Raw genomic sequence first — 16,693 nt, forward strand, 5'->3', positions numbered from 1 at the left:
TAGTTGCAGTGTTTCTTATAAATACCCTCATTCTTTCTTTCTGTCAAACTGAACCTAATATTTTATGTCCATTTAATGGACCTTCAGGGAAATTTCCTTAATTCACTCCACTCAGCATGACTCTTTCACTTAATTTCATTTGACCTTCTTTATTACATAACCTATCACCATTCACTTGAATGATATGATAGTCGGCCTCACCCTCCAAACGTTTCATGGAGCCTACACTTAGGCTCCGCACCAAATTATAGCCAACTTAGGTGCAAAAGAGACTGTGTCTTTGCAGGTACAGCTACAAAATGATATGCATATTTTTGGCATTATTTTGCTATTGATATTGTCTGGGAAGTCAAAATAAGAAATCACTGATCTCGCTTTATTTCTATACTTAAGAGTTGCTTTTACCTAATATATGCCTATATATTATGGCATAAATACATATTTTTAGAAAATTTTACTCATTATTTTACTTATTAAGGCATAAATATACATTTAAAATTGTATGTTGTTTTCTTATATTTGTTTCAGAAAAGAACATAAAGGTCTGAATATGAAATATGAGAATCTACTGAGTATACTTATTTTGTTTTTACTTTTATTTTTTTATACACCACTATGCTGACAGATACATTCCCTTATGTCTACATTCTTCACCACACCCAAGTACTATATAGTTATGAGTAATGAAATGATTAAAAAGCATAATGAAAGAATGGCACAACTGTTTTTTATTTCTCACTCTTGAGGACTCACTGCAATATTTCCTGCTCTATATTAAATTTGAGAGCTTCTAAGTATTCTTAGAATTCCAGTCTTTTGGAAAGAATAATGATTCAATTAGGGTTTTTTTTAATCATGATGATTACTTTATGATAATGGTCTTACACAGCTAAGATGTTGCACTTATGTCGCACTTAGATGCAGCATTTCATTTTAGCAAATTCCAAGAACCATCCATAAGTATTATTGTACCTGATTTTTACAGGTTCTTTATCCAAGAACCTCTTCATTCTCAGTTGAAATGAGGATGCTATTTGATAAACCACAGTGATAACTAGTACCAGCTAAAAAACATGACAAAATGAAGAATATCAGAACAATGTGGAAGTAAACCAAAAATTGCCATTTGTAGTCCTTAGTAATCCACTCTGGAATTGGTTTTGAAACCAGTCTCTCAGAGGTGTCTTGCAATTCCCTTGAAGTTTCATTGGAGGCATCGAGACTTCAGTAACACATACGATATTATGGCAGTAGTTTCCTCCCGCAATAGAGGCAGAGAACTAAGGCTATATCACCATCACCATTTCTAATAATATCCTGCTAGCTACAGACTGAAGCTAACCAAATTGCCGGTAACTTCATTCATGCAAGTGGCAAGACATGAATAGAGATAGCATTTAAAATGAATTATTAGAGTGATTATGGAAAAAAGTTTATTTTGTAAAACCATTTTTTTTCTTGTGCCATCCCCATCTGTAAATTAAATTAATCAATTTATTAATGCTCATTCAACCAATATTTACTGAACCCAGACAATGTTAGGGAAATTAAACCTGTGGCATTGCATAGAAGTAGAATGCAGTTTAAGATGAATGTCCTAGGAGCAGCAGACAATGTTGGCTCTTTCAAGGAAGCTTCTCCAGTTACAAGGCCCAGAGAAGGCTTCGTGGGAGAGGTAAGTCTTAAGCTGAGTATTAAAAAAATAGGTGAGATTTAAGTTGGTGTAGATGAGAATAAAAAAACCGACAAAATGAATACAAAGGAGCAATACGGGTGGCAAGGAAATGAGTATACTGCAGCAACTGCAGACCACTTATGCAAAAGTAAGTATGCAAATAGGATGTTTATAGTCAGCAGAGTCAGAACTTTAGTTGTTGTTGATGATGGTGATGGATTTTGGTATAGTAAAGTTGTCCTCCTGTGAGAGAGTCAAATCAAGTTCCTGGAGGAAGCAAAAAGGAACGGTAGAGGGTGGTTAGCCTCAGAAACAAAAAACACCTCTTCCTTTGAGACAGAAACCATCCTTCTTCACTACGAAAGAACATCTTAGGTCACAATATATATTGAGTGCTTCCTTATTTACCTCCTCCTCTACCTACAGTATCTCAGCCTCTAGACCCAGCTTTTCATCAATACATACTGTCATTTAAACATTTATTGAGCACCTACTATGTGCCAGGAACTGTGCTGATGTGGTGCCTACAAAGATCAATCAGCTACACCACTTTTGGCATATTATTGCCTAAGTACATTGCTTGGCACTTAGTTGATAATAAATAAAAGTGTGCTACTTTAAGGCAGAGAGAAGGAAAAATGAGAAAGTGCAACTAGCTATATGAGAATTTCTCCGTAACGTAGGATGGATATTATCTGGTGAGTAGGGAATTAGATGTGTGAGCAGAGAGATATGAAGCACCTGCTAAGGGAAGTGTGCTGGAGAATTGTCAAGCAGCAATGAGAACCCAATTGCAGTAGGACAGATTTTGCCATAGACCAGGGGTATACATAGTGGTATGACTTTCTCTAAGATTAACAAACTTCTTTATAGTACAGGAAGAGGAGGAGACACACTTAGGGTATGGTGGTGATTGAAGGTGAGGATAGGCATGGCAGCAAGAGGCTTAATAAATGCAAAGTGATGCTTCTCATTTCACTAATAGCAAGCTTTCTCTCCCTCAAATAAGTTGGTGTGTTACTTGATTTTTCCCTTACATTCTTAACCCATAAAAAATGAATTATTATATTCTAAACTGTCCTATTTTAAAATCACACTCCATCATGACTTCTGAAATAGTTGTATCATGAGGAAATCTGTTTTAGAATTGTTTTATTTGTATGCTCACAGAAGCGTCCTTTTATGACAAACACCTACTTTAAACTTTCATAAAACTATTCAAAGGTTAAGTGCAAGATGTTATAAAATTAATATTAAATAATGTTTACTTTTCCATTGTGAGATTTTGGAAATCCCATAGTACAAACCCTATAAATTCTCTTTTTGGATAGGTGGGAGGACCCTTTCAGAGGACATTAAATCTACACAGGTTAAAGAACAGCGTCTACTAATTTAGCTACTATCATGTCATTTATGCTGCCCATCATCTAGTCAGAATTTACATATCCCATGTGTTTGCATATTTGAAATTACTATAACAAAACACGGCAACACAGCATTAGCTTATTCAGAAATGATATGATCAAATACATCACGATTCTAAAATTCTATGGCAGAATTAGTATCTTTTATTTTAAATTAATTTTCTGACACCTGAGTTTTCCTCAGTTTAGATAGGTTCCTAGTCTTAGATGGAAAGCAGCAGACTGACTTAATTCCTTTTTTTTTGTAAGCCAAGTAGGTGATCCAATATAAGCTGTGATGTAGTGGTCAGGAAAATACCATTCAAGAAGATAAGAACTCAAAAACTCTTCAAGCATATGAAGTGTCTTTTCCTTTGGGAATCCTAACATTCTCAGGTTAGGGCTAGGCTCACACAGACAACTAGAATACTTGTGTGACTGGAATACATAAAACCCAAGGATGGGTCTGTATCTGGCTTGTTCACAGCTGCATCTTCATTGCCTACCAAAGCATCAGACACATAATTAGTGTTGAGGAGGAAGGAAGCCAGGAGGCCCCCAAACAGCTACCTTGGACTATAAGAAATAACATTCTTCTAGGCAGTATCTTGAAAGGGTCAGGCACTGAACAAAACATCTGCACTTTAACAACCATCTTAATAACAGCACATGTTATTAAACACCACAGAACTTTTGGAACTACTCACATTAAAAAAATTTAGAAAATTGCATTCAAATTATAGATAATCTACATATGAGATCACTTGCATTTAACATGCTGCTTAATACACATATATTTGTTGGTGTAAATTTGGTATTTTTCTTTGCCCAAGATTTAACTAATTCATCTTTTAGAGAAAATTGTTGTAAAACTGTATTATAAATCTCAACAGTTTTATCTTTTTCTCTTTGAGGGAAATGATGCTGCTGTTTGGGTGTAAGGATAGGAGGTAAAACCAGCTTAAGAGGCTTTGTTTATTATCATCAATAGTTTTATCATGTAATTATCATGTAGTAGTTCAAAGCAAGAACAAAACAGATAATGCAGCTTATTATCTTCAGGGCTATTTTCCAAGTGTTTTGGAACCCCATTTATATTGACAAAAATACATTAGATGAAATTGATCAAAAAGAGAGCTCTCCATATGAGAGTTCAAAAGATGATTTATATTACCCTTCAGTTATTGATAATAACAATAATTTACCTTACTACTTCAGTTTATAGTTTACAATATGCTTTCATACTGTATCTCAATTGATGTGAGTGACTTGTAAGTTAAGTCATGCAGCTAGTATTAGCCCATTGACTTTTTTCTATTCTATTTTTCAAGCAATTTATAGTCATTGTAGAAAATTTAAATATAGGAAAATATACAGAAGAAGATCACACTAAGCCAATCACACTTAGTATTTTGGTGAATTTCCTTTTAGTCTTTTCTCTGCTCATTTTTTCCAGTATTTGAGTTAACACTTTATACAATTTATTATCTCACCTTTTTCTTCTGACATTACAACAAGCATTTTCCCATTTTATCTGAGCCTTTAAATATCATTTGGATAACTGCATAATATGTTTCCGGCTTTTAAATATATATAAACAGAAAGATATTTTCTGAATCTTCACGTGTGTCTGTATATTTCAGAATACTTTCTTAGGATAGATAACAAGATTACATTTATCAAATACTAGAAGCAGCCACAGGATCAGAAGGGAGTTGATTTTATGTAGTCAATCTTACTGCCTTGAGAACAATCTTATTTTTACAATCCTTAAAAAGCTATAGCATCTCTCTTAAATGTTAAAGACATAAGCTCTCAAATCAGTTTTTACATTTTCTCTTCTCATTATGTTCTCTGATGAAGAAAGAAAATGTCTCATTGCTATCTTAATATTTTAAAAATATTATCAATTTAAATTAACATTTCTTTAAAAAATGTACATGCTAATAATAATGATAGCAGTCAACTCTACTGAGAACTCACTATGTATATGGATGGCACTGTGTGCTAGCATTTTATATGCATTAATTTAATAAAAATAATTTGTTTATGATTGAGAAAAGAGATGAAGAGTAATTACCTAGGAATTGTGAACCAATTTATCAACACAGGAAGTAGATTTAGGATTCCCTGAAATAAATGTAGAATGTAAGAAAAACTGCTGCTAGCTAACCAGGAGATATACCAGGAGGTACTTTCTGATCTTCACGGATGTTGCACAGTCTCTAGAGACCACTAATAATGGGAGAGGAAAATGACTGGGAGAAGGAATGAGTGACATGTGCACTTTTCATTTTTTTTTTAAGTAATAGATGGCTGAAAATAGAAGGAGTAAGGAAGGGAATGTCAATGAAAATCCAAGAAAGGATATAGTTAAATGACTTGAGAAGTGGTAAAAAAAAAAAATAGTAGGCTTATTGTATGTGTTAAACACTGTTCTGAAAATTTTTTTATATGAATTTCATACTCACAACTTTATTAAGTGAGTGGAAATATCACCATAGAAGCCAAGAGTGAAATTGACCAGCAAATACTTGACAGAATATAGAAGTCTAGATTCGAAACATTAAATGAATACATTTAATGTTTTCAAAGAAATAAAGGAGGAAATCAATAGGCACAAAAATAGGTGAGGAAACACACATTAACCTAGTAGTTAAGAAAAACACCCAATTAGACATCTCAGAAAAACTATATTTGAAATAAAAAAAATTCAGAAGATGGGCTAAATAGTGAACAAAATAAAGATGAAAAGCAAATTAATGAGCAGGAAGATGGAACTGAGGAAATCTCCCTGCACCAAGACATGAAAAGATGCAAAATATAAAAGAAATGTTAAGAGACACTTAGGATATATATTTTCAGGAGGGAAGAAGATGAATGGATAAAGATATGGTACATATACATAATGGAATATTATTCAGCCATAAGAAGAAAACAAATCCTACCATATGCAACGACATGGATGGAGCGAGAGGGTATTACGCTCAGTGAAATAAGTCAGGCGGAGAAAGACAAGTACCACATGATTTCACTCATATGTGGAGTATAAAAACAAAGAAAAACTGAAGGAACAAAACAGCAGCAGAATCACAGAACCCAAGAATGGACTAACAGTTACCAAAGGGAAAGGGACTGTGCAGGATGGGTGGGAAGGGAGGGATAAGGGGGAAAAGGGGCATTACGATTAGCACACATAATGTGGGGGGGTGCATGGGGAAGGCAGTATAGCACAGAGAAGACAAGTAGTGATTCTACAGCATCTTACTAGGCTGATGAACAGTTACTGTAATGGGGTGTGTGATGGGGACTTGATAATGGAGGCAATCTTAGTAACCATAATGTTGCTCATGTAAGTGTATATTAAAGATACCAAAATAAATAAATGAAATTCTTTTCTGAAAAAATAGGAAAGAATGGAGAGAATGATGGGTGGGTAATATCTTAAGAGAAAATCACTAACAGTTTCATAGTAAAAAACTTTAAAGACCAAAATCATCAGATTTTAAAAGTTTATCAAATGCTGATCAAAATTAATTTTAAAAACTCATATCTAAACTTACGATAGAGAAGACACAAAATACTGTATGGAATAAGAAAATGTCATTAGATTTCTCATCAGTAACATTAGTTCTAGAAAAAAAAACAGAAAAATACTTTCAAAATACTGAGGAAAAATAAAAGAAACTAAACCTAGAAACTATGACAAGTCCAACTATCATTCAAAAGTAGTCATAAAATAGGGACATTTTCAGACACATGAGAATATAGAACATTTACAGATCTTTGCTTTAAGATGTTTGGAGAATTGGACTTGTAATTGTAGTTCTTGAAGCAAACTTGGTATCAAAACCACTTTTTGAAATGAGGGTATTATGCTAAGTAAAATAAGCTAGGCAGAGAAAGACAAATATCATATGATTTCATTTATTTGTGGAACCTTAAAACAAAACAAAAAATTAACAAAACAACAGCAGACTCATAGACACTAAGAAGTGACTGGTGGTTACCATGGTGGAGGGGTTGGAGTGGGAGGCTGGAGTGGGTGGAGGGGAAAAAGGGACCCAGAATTCTCAATTATAATATAAGTTGGTCATGGGGATGGAAGTGCAGCATGGAGAATATAGCCAATGGTTCTGTTACATCTTTCTATGTTGACAGATAGTAAGTTGCACTAGTTGGGGTGAGGATTTAATAATGTGTGCAACTGTTGAACCACTGTGTTGGATACTTAAAACCAATATAATATTGTGTATCAACTATACTTCAATAAAAAAAAATACACCAAAAAAATAACATAAAAAATAAGTGATGCTAAGTCAGTTAAGGAATGAAGTTTTCAGAACAGTAGAAAATGAGAAGTAGAGCCACTCTCAGGGATATCTTGGAACTTTCTGTGCTTTGCTCAACACCCTTTTCTTACTCTTATGAAAATGTAGTCCTGCTGGTACTAATGGCTTAGCACAAATTTAGCTTTCTCAGTTCTGGAGGATGTTACCTAAGGAGAATGTCATAATCACTGCATGACCCATAAGATAATCAAAGGCCTACTAAAGGCAGTGATAGACCTCTACTTCAAACCAAGATGAGTAACAGGGTCCAAATGGATCCTCCCACTTAAACAACTAGCTAAAAAAAAAGCAAAAACAGAAAAAAGAAGCAACTGTTTTCAGACATTGAACAAAAAGAAGCATAGGGTTTGATTCCTGAGAGAAAAGGAACAGGTTGAGCCCCACAATTACATCAGTTTACAAACTGCCTATATTTGGTTTTCAGTCTGCAGCTCAGTGAGGTGGAATGTATAAGATTTGGTTGTCTCACTAGGTAGAGGAGACAATGATTAGAGTTTGCCAGGCAGCTAGTTTGTGAGATACAGTACCAGAGGAAAGGGAGTTCTGTAGAGAAAGACAGTTCTGCAGATCTGCAGAAGAGTCCCCTTGAGTCTGACTGAGTATTGATCCAGGTACATGGGAGAGAAAACTACCCAAGGCTACAAATGGGCAGAACAGTTTGCATTCTCACCAGTAAGAGTAAGAAACTCTTGCAGTACAAGGGGCATTGATTAGAATACTCAGAATGTGTATGACCTTAGTTGTGGGGCTAAATTAGCCCTGGCCTAAGGCTGCTATGTTTATACCAAACCAAAGCTTAAAAACAAGCCTAAAAGTATCTAGTTCATTATATGTAACGTAATTGCACATAAAAATAAAACCCTATTTATATGAATGATTCAAAATCCAGAAACTAACAATGTAAAATTTACAATGTCTGGCAATCAAACTGTCAAAGACCCATGACCACAAGAAAAATCATTCGGAAGAAAGAGACCCAAAAACAAGAATGATGTCACTAACAAAGATATTTAAATAGTTAATATAGCTCTATATTAACATAGATAAGTTAATATAGTTCAAGAAAATATGAGGAAACACACTATGATGAGGAAAGAAATAGAGGATATAATGAAGATTCAAATGGAACTTTTGGAGAAGTACAATATAAGAACTGAAAATGCAATGGATGGAATTTTAACAGATTAAACACTTCATAAGATAATACCAGTGAACTTAAAGACACAACAAAAACTACCCAAAATGAAGCACCAAGAGAAAAAAAATGAATAAATATCTGGGATAACATCAAGTGGCCTAACATATGTGCAACTGTGGTCCCAAAAGGAAATGGGAGATTTAAAAAATATTTAAAGAAATAAAAGTTAAAATTTTCTGAAACCCAAAGATCCATGAATTTCAAAACTTGCCAAAATTATAAACCCATAGATCCAGGAATCTCAATGAACCCCAAATGAATAAAAAATATAGAAGACTATGCCAAGGCACAGCATAATCAGGATTGCTGAAAACCAGTTAAAAAGAGAGAAATACTAAAGGCAGCCAGAGGAAAAGACACACATACATATATACACAGGACCAAAGATAAGAATTACAGCAGACTTCTCAAGAAACTGTCCAGGCCAAAAGAAAATAGAGACACACTTGATTTACAAGATTTCCCCCCAAAATATTTTTAATATAAGGTAAGCATTTATAAAAATAAATAAGGTGGTTAAAAACTATAATAAAATGAAAGAAGAAATGTAAAATGGGCCTTCTTCCCTTGAATGAACCAGTTTTCCTTTAGTTGGTCTAGATATTCTCTATTAAGATTAGCAATTCACATACTATTTTTCTGTTTTCAGAAAAGAGTGTTGAAGTCTCCAAATTGTGGATTAATATGCTGCTCCTTTTAGTTCTATCAGTTTTTGCTTGAAATATATTGAAGATCTTTGCTGGTGCACAAAGAATATTAAGTCTTTTGGCAAACTGACCCTTTCAACATTACCTACCGTTCTTATGATACCTACATAGTCTCATGATTGAAACAGTCACTCTGGCCGTATTTTTATTGGTACTTGCATAGTGTATTTTTTCCATCTTTAACTTAAGCTATCTCTCTCTGTATTTATATTTAAAGTGGGTTTTCTTTAGTCAGCATATAGGTAGGTCTTTTAATCAATCTGACAATCTGTGTTTAGATCTTCACATTAATATAATTATTGATATGGTTGGATTAAAATCTATTACCTTGTTAGTTATTTTCTGTTTGCCCAAAGAATACAAGCATATTCTTTTTCTTGTTTTCTTTTTACCTCCACAACCCCACCCCTTTTTCTGACTTTTTGAAATTACTTTTATGATTTCTTCATATCCTCATTATTATACTTCTTTTAAAAATATTTTCATAGTTGCCCTAGGGCTTATATTTTACATCTTTATCACAGTATACCTTCAAATAACATTATATTGCTTTATATGCAAGGTAGAAAAACCTTACAGCTATTTACTTTTAATTCCTCCCACCCAATTTTTGTGCTATCGTCACACATTCCTTTTCTATATACTATAAACCTACAATAATTTGCCACTATTTTTACTTTAGACAGGTAATTATCTCTGGAACAAATTAACTAAGAAAAAATATTTTTTTTGAGAAGGCATCTCTCATATTTATTGATCAAATGGTTGTTAACAACAATAAAATTCTGTATAGGGGAGTCAATGCTCAATGCACAATCATTAATCCATCTCAAGCCTAATTCTTGTCAGTCTCCAATCTTCTGAAGCATAACGAACAAGTTCTTATATGGTGAACGAATTCTTACATAGTGAACAAGTTCTTACATGGTGAACAGTACAAGGGCAGTCATCATAGAAACTTTCGGTTTTGATCACGCATTATGAACTATAAACAATCAGGTCAAATATGAATATTCGTTTGATTTTTATACTTGATTTATATGTGGATCCCACATTTCTCCTTTTATTATTATGATTATTTTTAATAAAATGCTGAGGTGGTAGGTAGATGCAAGGTAAAGGTAGAAAACATAGTTTAGTGTTGTAAGAGAGCAACTGTAGATGATCAGGTGTGTGCCTGTAGACTATGTGCTAATGCGAGCTAGACAAGGGCAATAAAACATCCATGGATGCAGAAGCTTTCTCTCAAAACAGGGGGGGTGAGGTTCTAAGCTTCACCACTGTTGTTCCCCAGTTTCTCACCTGATGGCCCCCCTGCGACTGTGCCTGTCTTAGGTTGTTCCTCCCTTGAGGAATCTTACCCGTCTCTGGCTAACCAGTCATCTTCCGGGGCCATACAGGGAGATGTAAAGTTGGTAAGTGAGAGAGAAGCCATATTGTTTGAAAAGGTTAGCTTTTTACTTCTTTGCAGATTTATGCCCTGTGGCTTCTATGCCCAGCACGTGTCTCGAGGTATCTTTACCACCTGGAGGAATTATGATACTCGGTAAATTCGATATGAGGCACGAATTCTATTTAAGGGTTGTAATTAGGAAGGAAGAAGAAAAGCTATAGAGGTAGCAAATGGAAGGAAACATGGAAGGATTGATTATTTCTTTGACATATCTTCTTGTAGAGTAACGTAAGTAAGCATGTATAGGTTTTAAACTACTAACTAAATTGCGCACACATATTAACATAATAGGAATACGGTGACATAAACAAAGCAAATCTATAAGTACCTGCCATCTCCAGTGAAGCCAAGAAAACCAGTTAGGCACCCTAGGCATTTGTGAGAATTTGTCTATGATATGATGGATATTGTCCAACTGTACTTGAACAGTCTGAGAGAAATCAGACAAATTAAAGCAACCCATTTCTGGGATCTGTTCACATCCCATATGTTCTTTTAACCGTAGATAGTCTATAGTCGTAAGATTTTGGAGCGCTATAACTTGCCCCCCTCCCAACTCCTGGTTGAGTTCCAACAGTACAGATCCAGTCAAATTCGTTGTCTCACTGTATGCACATGCCAGCCTAGACATCTCCCTCCTCATTCCAATGGCAAGTCCAGGAAACGGTGGGCTGGATGCAGCCACAACCGCAGCATCGCCCGGATCCCTGTGGAGGCTTTTTGATGATCTTCCCCCGGCACAAGTCCTCCAGAGAGTGCTGATGCCGGAAGCTCCTCCTCATATCGTATCTTAGTTCATTTTCTGGGTAGCCAAGCTTGGCCTTGATATTCTGCATAAAAACAAACAGACCCTTTGCCCACACTTTGACATGCTCTCTATACAACTGTGTAGAACTCATTGGAGGTCAGCACACAGGAACTGCTTTTTTTTTTTTTTTTTTTTATTAAGAGAAAGGAATATTATCAGAAAAGAGTACCTCCATAGCCGATCATCTGACACCCTTTAAGTGATCAAAATTAAGGATATTTAAAGCATGCGTTAATCTTTGATTTACCAATAGTTTTATCCTATCAAGGAGTAATCCCCCTTTTCTTTCTTTCTTTCTTTTTTTTTTAATCTTTCATCTACACTTACATGAAGAATACTATGTTTACTATGCTCTCCCCTATACCAGGTCCCCCCTAAAAACCACATTACAGTCACTGTCCATCAGCATAGCAAAATGTTGTAGAATCACTACTTGTCCTCTCTGTGTTGTACAGCCCTCCCCTTTCTCCCTCCCCCCAATGCATGCTAATCTTAATATCCCCTTTCTTCTTCCCCCCTTTATCCCTCCCTGCCCACCATCCTCCCCAGTTCCTTTCCCTTTGGTACCTGTTAGTCCATTTTTGGGTTCTGTAATTCCGCTGCTGTTTTGTTCCTTCAGTTAGAAAAAATATTTTTTATGTATCACTTAAACCATTTCATAAGATCTTCATTTTGTTATGTTATCTTTCTGGTACCATAGTTCTTTTGTCTGAAAAAACTCCTTTAGCATTTCTTACAGGGTTGGTCCTGCTGGTGAAGAATTATCTTTATTTTATTTTCCTAAAAAAAATTTATCTTCATTTCTCCTTCATATTTGAAATGGAGATATGGAGCCTTATTTACCTCCTCTTGAGTGTGGGCCAGACATAGTAACTTGCTACTAACACACAGAATCAGATGGAAGTGACAATGTGTGATTTGAGAGACTAAGTCCTAAAAGGCACTGTCCTTCTGTCTTGCTGGCTTTTTCCACAGCAGGTGATAGAACCATCAAGCAAAGCCAACCTACAGAAAGGAAATAGTTGGTTTTTTTGAGCCACTACATTTTGGGGTGATTTGTTATCCAGCAGAATATACTGGAGTTCTCCGGGTTTCTTGGATGCTTTCATTATTTTTGTTAATATCTTGATCATCTCTTGAAATGCTGCTTCTCCCCCAATCTCTATTCTCTTTAAGGTATTCCAGTTACATGTTAGACTATATGGGGTTGTCCTACAGTGCTTGGATGCTTTATTTGCAGTTTTAAACACTTGGCAAATCATCCTTATCAGGTTCGCCTTAAAACAACAATCCCAGCTGAACAGAACCCCCTTCTCTGGTGGGATTCCATCAGGATGTTCTTCTAAGCTCCTAACTCTTCCCTTCATTTTCCCCAGCCTTAGAGGGGTTAGGTGTTTTCTGAATTTGCTGTCATATACTGCTATTTTCTTATCTTTTCAGTTAGGTAACAAGTTATCCTAATTAACAATTTTTATTAAAATTTTCTCTGTTCATATAACAGGTATAGTTTCTGTTTCCTGACTAAACCTTGACTGACTCGGAAATTGATACAGTGAGTCCCGGAAGATCCCTCAAAGATGGGAATTAGATCAGTTTAGTTGTGTCCCTGGACTTGACTGTAGTGCTAAGCTTCTTGCTAATATAAAGTGGAATGTTGTGATCTGTTGTAATGACATGGCAAAACTTTTAGTCAATATTACTTCAACTTACTTGATCACAGAAACTTCTGTTGAAAGAATCATCTTACAGGGCTAGCATTCCACAGAACAACCTTTGGGAAATGCTGGTTTAGCCATACTTTTCTATTCACTGTGTCCTCCTGAAACACATAAAGCACATTTGAGTTACCGCTTATGTTTTATCCAAACTGAGAATCTGTACTCATCATTTGAGCCTCAATCCACGTTTTATATCAAGTATTTGGGGCTTTTCCTGACACTGAACCCAAACACCTGCCCAAAGGAACTAGTTGGTTGTATTACTTTGTACATACCTCTAATATGATCATTGCAACATTGTATCATAGTTGTTTACTTACATGCTTAGCCCGCTAGAATTGGAGCTCTTTGGGAAAGAGTCCTTGTCCAATTCATCTTTGTACCTCCAAAGTTGATCAAGGAGTCTGGCATATAGCAGGTACAATTAATTTGTATGGGTATAATTCAGTGAGAATGATTATGGAGGAGAGCTATAGTTATTTACTCATTAAGAAAAATCTGAGCACTTAGAATTTGCTATTACAGAAGAGGATAAACAGACATGCTACATTATTTGGAATGAATTGTAATAACATTATTACTGTGTGTTACAATTTCCCCTCAAGAATAGAAATCTGTTTCTTTTTTTCCATTTTGCAAATCTGTTCACCTTAGATAAGCAAATAAGTACAGCTCAACAAACTTAATACTGAGCAATTACTCTGTGCCAGGAACTATGCTAAACCTTAAGTACATGAACATGATACATATGAATGCTTATAGTTTAATGGATAGACAGATTCACAGTCAAGTAAATTTCAGTATCAACTTGATAAATACAATAATGAAAGTATATATGACTTGTTGGAGTAGTTTAGCAGAAAAGATAAACTCTTTATGCAAAAGGTTGTGAGGTAAGATTTGCTACAGATTTCTGAGCTGGAGTTTGAAGGTGAAATATGAGTTTTCTAAGCAGAGAAGAGGTAGGGGCATAAATGAAAACATGATGGCAAGAAAATAGTAAAGTTTTGAAGAAGTAAAAGCAGTTTCAGGAGTATTAAGCAGGACATAGTTTGTGGCAGAAAAGGAGACTGGGTATTTAGGCAAAGGCCAGAACATGGCAAGAGCCTCAGATGCCATTGTGAGAAACTTGGATTTATCTATCAGGCAATGGGGAGCCAGAGAAGGTAAATGGTATTTATTTTTCCTTTCCTGCATTAGGAAATTTGTACTACCACTCATTGAACAAATGTCTTTTGAGCATACAGAGTAACTCAGGCATTTTGCTGGGCACTGGATTATTTAATAGAGGTGTACTTTTAAAGCTCTTCATAAAGGACATTTCGGTTAGAACAATAATAGATAATAAAAGAAAAATAATAAAATAAGGTAAATAGCCCAGGTTTCATTTATAGTTTCTATCTTCCCTACTGATTCTTAGCATAACTTGCAGGACAGTATTTCTAACTCTGTTGCCAATGCCAAGACCAACACTTTGAATCATTTCTGCTAGGCAGCAGATTTTCCAGCAATCCATTTTATAAACTGTAATTAGTCTTCCATAAAGGGCAAATTATTTCCTTTATTCCCTTCCTAAATTTCATAGCTTTCATATTTTTGTTTTACATTACTATCTCTATATTTCTATTTAAAGTTAGCCCAAGGAAATTCACATCTTTTCAGCCTACTAACTCTTGTTATTTAAAATACACAAAAGAAAACAAGAAAATCTTCCAAAATGAAGGTAATAGGCTTCAGGAAGGATTAAGACAGATCCTGTAAAGAAGAAATAATGCAACAAAAGAGTTAAATTTCAAGTATTATCTAAGTAAGCAATACCAAGATATACATGGAAGTCTGGATACTGAAACACAGAATTACATGGAGAACTTATATATAATCAAATGAACAGCAGTTAATGCTATATTAGGGTTTCAAAACAAAATCTGAAATTTCAGAATCAGTGATGGGTATGAAAGGAATGAGCAGTACTTTATTAAAGACAGTATTCTTATAATATAAAAAACATGTTCTCAAATGTTTCCTAATTTGTCCTGAATATTTTAAAACAAAACTTTACACCTACATGAAAACAATGATCTGAAACTGGTTGTTAATTTGTTACAAAACAAAAACTTCTAGTCACCCCATTATAATTATTCTCTTCTAACAAGAGAACCAGAGGCAAAGAAAATATGCTGACACTACAAAGAATCAAAAAAATTATTTTTTGTTTTACATTTACTATCTCTATATTTCATGATTCTGAAATTTCAGAATCAGTGAAATTTAGGGTTAAATATGGGGATGAGCGCCTTGAAGGTTGTTCAATTTGGGATTAGATATTATGAAATATCTTCCTGGAGGTCTTTAGACATAGGCTGGATTACAAACTGTATGTCTTGCTGTGAACAAGGGAACAGACAAGATTTCTCAAGATCCTGTCAAGTCATTTTCTTTGAAAATGAAAGCCTAATTAAGAGGCTCCCTAGGGACAGGTCAAAGGAATTCTTTTATCCCTACTGCCCTTATCCCAGTTTATCCACGCTTTATTACTCCCCTTTCATTCAGCCTACTTTAAAACTGAAGATACACATTGTGCAAATTTCCACCTTTGCTGCTTCTACGATAAATCCATTATCTATCAGAATTAATTTTAAATCTCTTGTCCCTTATCTCTAAACTGATGCTTATTAGGTGTTTTTTAATAAAGCTTAACACTAAACATTCCTCTAAAACTTGTTTTTTCAATTGGACAAAATTTTTTAATGTTAAACTCTAGGATTACAAAGTCCTTCAAATCTTTTAGTATATCTATTTGCGTTAAATTCCTATTGGAATAATTTAAGGGTGAACATCTTCTTGGAATATTTTAAGGGTGAACATCTCTACCGTAGCAACCTAAAAGCAAGTGATGCACGGTTTAACACTTGACATAATTATTTCCCCGATTTAACGTAATTAATACATCCCTGTGGTAGTAAATGAGGCATGATAGAACATTTTTTGTATCCTCCGCTCTCTAGCTTTAAAAATTAGTGACGTTAATTTGTGTAAGTTTTAAACCACCTTGTAGAGATGAAAATGTTCTATCCAATGATAACAATTGTGTGAAAGAATTTTCCAGTGTTTTAAAACACGAGTGGGCACCACGGCATTCCCAGCAGCGATCTTTCTCCAGACCACGACACAGCGCCACGTTAAAACTTCAAACTTTTGATTTGGGACTAATACTCTAACATTCAGCTGTAAGTTTCCTCTTACCAACATTCATAAGCAACATCTAGGAGGGCAGGCCTCACGATGTCAACCCTCGGACGACCACGACTCCAATCACCATCCCAAACGCTGTACCCAGCCTAGCTCCCGCGGTAATTATCCGTGGCCAGGCCTTGGCGTA

At 35.0% G+C, this 16,693-nt stretch overlaps 1 long non-coding RNA gene across 5 annotated transcripts; it reads right to left on the reverse strand.

The window, feature by feature from the left end:
• Positions 1 to 583: 583 nt before the first annotated feature.
• On the reverse strand, positions 584 to 16,683 carry LOC108399410 (uncharacterized). 5 transcript variants are annotated; one of them, XR_012120548.1, is made up of 5 exons: positions 16,558 to 16,683; positions 13,307 to 13,415; positions 12,440 to 12,601; positions 12,164 to 12,346; positions 584 to 1,942 (listed from the first exon to the last, which is right to left on the reverse strand). It is a non-coding gene; the product is annotated as an uncharacterized lncRNA (long non-coding RNA). The 5 variants fall into 5 exon arrangements; XR_001853645.3 differs by lacking the exon at positions 584 to 1,942 and adding an exon at positions 8,689 to 11,618; XR_012120549.1 differs by lacking the exons at positions 584 to 1,942; positions 12,440 to 12,601 and adding an exon at positions 8,689 to 11,618 and having other exon boundaries at positions 12,164 to 12,343.
• Positions 16,684 to 16,693: the final 10 nt, after the last annotated feature.

This window comes from Manis javanica, chromosome 8 (genome assembly GCF_040802235.1).
Source record: "Manis javanica isolate MJ-LG chromosome 8, MJ_LKY, whole genome shotgun sequence".
Taxonomy (NCBI): domain Eukaryota; kingdom Metazoa; phylum Chordata; class Mammalia; order Pholidota; family Manidae; genus Manis; species Manis javanica.